Source organism: Lonchura striata, chromosome Z, assembly GCF_050655825.1.
Source record: "Lonchura striata isolate lonStrDom1 chromosome Z, ASM5065582v1, whole genome shotgun sequence".
Lineage (NCBI taxonomy): Eukaryota > Metazoa > Chordata > Aves > Passeriformes > Estrildidae > Lonchura > Lonchura striata.
In genome coordinates this window covers 67075205-67079659 of record NC_140740.1, presented here as the reverse complement: position 1 = coordinate 67079659, position 4455 = coordinate 67075205, and the positions used below count along the sequence as shown (strand labels likewise).

Below are 4455 nucleotides of genomic sequence, written 5' to 3'. Positions count from 1 at the left end.
TGATACCTTAAAATCTACCAATACTGAAGATAAAGGCTGTACTATGCACATGTTAAATTTATCAGAAAAAGATGGTTTCAAGGAGCAGTTCATATGACTAAGAGAGAATTCTTTCAAAATGACGGCTGTTCAGGCTTTATAAGAAACATTAGCTTAAAAGAAATTTGGAAATAGAAGAAAGTTCCAACCAAAGAAAACAATTATAAATATTCTTAATTGCCTGGAAATAATTTGTCATACTAAATTGGACTGAGATACATTTATACAAAAGCTTCAGATGAGTTGGAGTTGTAATGCCTTTTAGGAGCCCAGCATATTTTTGCACAGAGTATTCCAATAACACATTGCAGAAAAGGCTATGACTTTCACTTTTATCTTCTGTCTGCCTTCCTCACTCCATTCTCCTCTACTTTTTTCACTTCACTTTTCTCGTTTCTTTCTTTCTCTTTTTTTTTTTTCCATTTTGCAGGGCAGGGGGGAGCATAAAATAACTGGAAGACACAGTAACTGCTACTCGTATTTTATTATTTCAGGAATTCGTTCCAAGATGGGCTGCAATTACATCTAAAACTTGAGAATAATGGGCTATTGACATGTATATAGTTTTAGAAATATAAGGCCTCATTTTCTCAGCTGGAATTTCCCCACAATGTGCATTTGCATTACATTAGAGATGCTCTTTCTTAAAAGATCATAGCGCATTCAGACATTTTGACATTATCTGGGTCAGAGGCAACATTTAAAAGCAATAGCCCTACATCTACTGTGAATCTCTTAGAAGCACACACAATGCATTAGTGAAAATGAGGGAAAAACTGAGAGGTTCTCCATATTAAGCTCTAGTTTATGGCATACCTGCCTGCACCAGACATTAATCTGCAGGAGATAGATTGTCATGGTCATGGTCTCCTGCTCTTCTCCAATTGCACATACATTACCTAAATTGAAATCTGCACTTCTTCACACCATATGCAGTATGATGTGACCTAGAAATGGTAGGATGCATAAACTAGTGTGTTTCATGGTGCATATAATCATCCCCATTTTCCATGTATTTACCTACATGTATAGCAGCTGCAAGTTTTTTCTTCTGACTTAACAATGAAGACTTTATTTCCCTTAGCTTAGCTGAGGTCTAGCTAGTTTGTCAGGCTCAAAATTGCATGGCAGTGGTTAAGGATATAAAGAACTCAGTACCTTTCTTGTTCTCAGAGGATGCCTAAGACATAACAAGAAAGGAATGCAGAAGTTTTTCACCTGCTACAATTGTTTTATAAAGCCTTACAATGTATTCTTTGTCATCTTCCAGGAATGGGTCATTTATGATGGTAATGCTTATGCAAAGTGTGTTTTATGAAGAGAAAGATCTGTGTAATTGGTGTGGTATTACAACTGAAAACCCATGGAAGTTGCACAAGATGTATTTAACTTCTAATTCACCACTTTAAATATTTCCAGATATCAGATGTTTAATTTGTCCTTCATTGACATATTCCATTCTAAATGAAAAGTGCTCCAAATTAGTACTACCCAGTTGTAATCATTGAGATATTTAATACAGAGTAAAATATGGAGTTTTCTTCCTTTTCATGTCTCTTTTCTATTCTTTCTCCCCACTCCGACTTCCATCATCACCACAATTTTCCCTTTACAAATTCCCCTATTTTAGTGCTATTCCTCTTCTTCCTTCTCAAAAATCGGACATCACCTTTTTTATTCTCTTGGCTCTTTACTTTTTCTAACCCTGGGCAATCCCTAGCACACAATATTTCTTTCCTATCACTTTTTCTGGTGCCTTCAGTTGTTTTTTTTCCATAGCCTGTTCTCTCTTCCTGTTTTCCTGTTCATTCTACTGTATCCCTATCTAGACAGAAAACCACAACTGTCAGTCCCTTTACCTCTCTCTTTCTTCTCTCTTTTAACTGAACCCTGGATTTTCTTTGATAAACCAGTCCTTCTTAGTCACCTGTTCCCATGTCTCCTTCACCACCTGGTAGAAGGATATTTATCTTCCATTCCAGTGCTTGAATTTTCAGCTCTAGCTTCTCTAGAGCTATTGAGCCAACAACCATCACAAACAAAGCTTCTTAGTAGAACCACAGAAATATGTCCAATAGCAGATGGCAGTCCCCTCCTTGACTCCTGGAAAAAAGAAAACCCAAAAATCAGCAGACTTGCAAGGAAGCGCTAAGGAGGACATCCCAGAAGACTGAAGTTTGTCATTCTTCCAATTAGGTAAGGAGGCTAGTTAGGATTTGGAGAAAGGACAATTTGGGATGTCCTTTTCCCTATCTCAGTTTCAGGAACTATCACGTTTCATCCAACCTCTGCCAGAAAGTTCAACTACCTCTCCCTTGTGTTTGGAACAAACCTAGGCAAAGGTATGTGCTTTTCTTCTGGGGGAAGGATCTGTTGACTCAGTGCAGCAGAGAGGGAAGATTTGTTTACATACAACATTGAGTTCCCTGCTCCACCAACACGTGAGAGACTGAATCACAGTTTTCTTTCCACGAGGCAGAACAACTGTCACAGGTCTCTCTCTCCTATGTGGAGAAGGTGTGGGAAAATGGGAACAGATGGAGCAGTATTTTTTTTTTCACAGCAAGTAGGCAGTTTCTGTTCTTTTCTTTTCCCCAAATTTAGCTAGCTGGCAACCACTGTGCTTGCAAACAAGAATTCCTACTAATACATTTGATTCTTTTGCTGTGTTCCATAGACAAGATAAAGTGGTTTCATGTTGCTTCACCATAAAATACCAACACTTAGGCTGCCAGGTTACACTAGAAAGCACAAACTGTCTCTGGTTTTCATCCCATTTTCTTGCAGGTGAAGTCAACACCTGATGCCTCACCCAGGCCTGGGAGAAAGTAAAATTTTTATGTGATTCTGTTAGCAGTACTACTCACCCTAATGTCTTTGTAATGAAAATTAACCCATTTAAAGAAATTATTGACATTTTAAGCATGATTTTGTGGATTTAGCACATGACAACTTGTGTTTTAAGTAGCAATTGTGGCTTAAAATATCACAGTGAGAAACAAAAAGACCTGAAGAAGGAAAACTGCAAGGAATTATGTGTTAGTGTCTAAAAAGCAGCAGGAAATGGAAGCAGGAACTGACAGTGGTGATTAAACAGACTAGATATAGAAATTCTTTATCTTAGTAAAATTCTTTTATCTTAGTAAAATTTATCTTAGTAAAGCTTTTATCTTAGTAAAGTTTTTTTTTTTCAGATTGAGAAGGAAAAAAAATATTGTATCATTGTTTTTAGTACTTTCTAAACCCAAAATGAAGTAGAGAGATCTGTTCATAAAACATATACAACACAAATTGGAGGGAAATTCCTTGAAGCTACATGATACATTATGTAAAGAGAAATTCTCTGATATTCCTGGGATGAGAGAGATATCCCAAACATACAACAAGGTTTTAAGTTGCTGATAAGCAGCAATAACAGATTATTTTGGCAGCTGTATAGCAGGTAAATAAATATTTCAATTTTTTTTTGTAGCATAAGCAATTTTGCTTAATCAACAAGACTATTTAGGAAATTAATATGATCTGACAAAACAGAACTTGAGCTCTTTGTCACATGTACTGTCTGATGTGGTAGCAAAGATTGAGATAAAGCGACACATCAACAAAGATCTGTGAGGATGATAGTATGGCCTGTCTGCTGTCTACTTTGTGCCTGAATCAGTGCTCCAGGAAATATGGGCACCATTCCTTCATGTAATTTTACTCCAGGAACAGGTCTTCTTGCATTTGGCATATGACCAACTATTCCTTTTTTGTCTAAAAATTATTTCTTATGATTAGGAGTTTTCCAAGTCCCTTCTGCCCTCAGATGTTGCCAAAGTTTTACTGACAATTTGGAGCTCACTTATACTGGCTTTGCTTGATTTTCCTTTCTTCCTTAGCCCCTTCACTGCTTACTCTCATTGTGACTATTTTCTCTTCAATAATCACATATTGCTTCTTGTAAAAGTAGAAGCTATTTTCTATATGTGGAAATCAAAAATTATGTCCTGCTCATTCCTTAAGCTAATTTATAATGTAAAATGCCTGGTAACATGGTTTAGAGCACTGTTAATCAAAGCCAAATCTGCTACTACAATAGGCAGAATTTAGGCAGAGGTCTTCTGGCTATGATAAAGTGCTACTAGGACAAACACTTGAGTCTGGTTACATTATAGTTTGAAAATAGAAATTTTCATTTGTGCAAATGCAGATGCAACCGATGGGGCAATAAGTTTTCTAATTTTTGACAAACACATCTTTTATAGGCAGACACAATTCAAAAAACTAAACAACAAATCTTTACACAATGTGCCTGTCTCAGTGAAATTGCAAATACAGGATGTTGTTTGTTCTTTAAAATAAAAAGGCAATACCCCAAATGAAAAACAAAAATTAGATAGGCTGGTTATTTACCTGATAAAAGGAGACCTTTAC

At 36.4% G+C, this 4455-nt stretch overlaps 1 long non-coding RNA gene across 1 annotated transcript in view; it reads right to left on the bottom strand.

Moving 5' to 3' along the window:
* Positions 1-504: 504 nt before the first annotated feature.
* LOC146763875 (uncharacterized) overlaps positions 505-4455 on the bottom strand; it is a 31250-nt gene continuing 27299 nt past the window's right edge. The window contains exon 2 of the long non-coding RNA XR_014951040.1: positions 505-2142. This is a non-coding gene — a long non-coding RNA (uncharacterized LOC146763875). The remainder of the gene's footprint in view (positions 2143-4455) is intronic.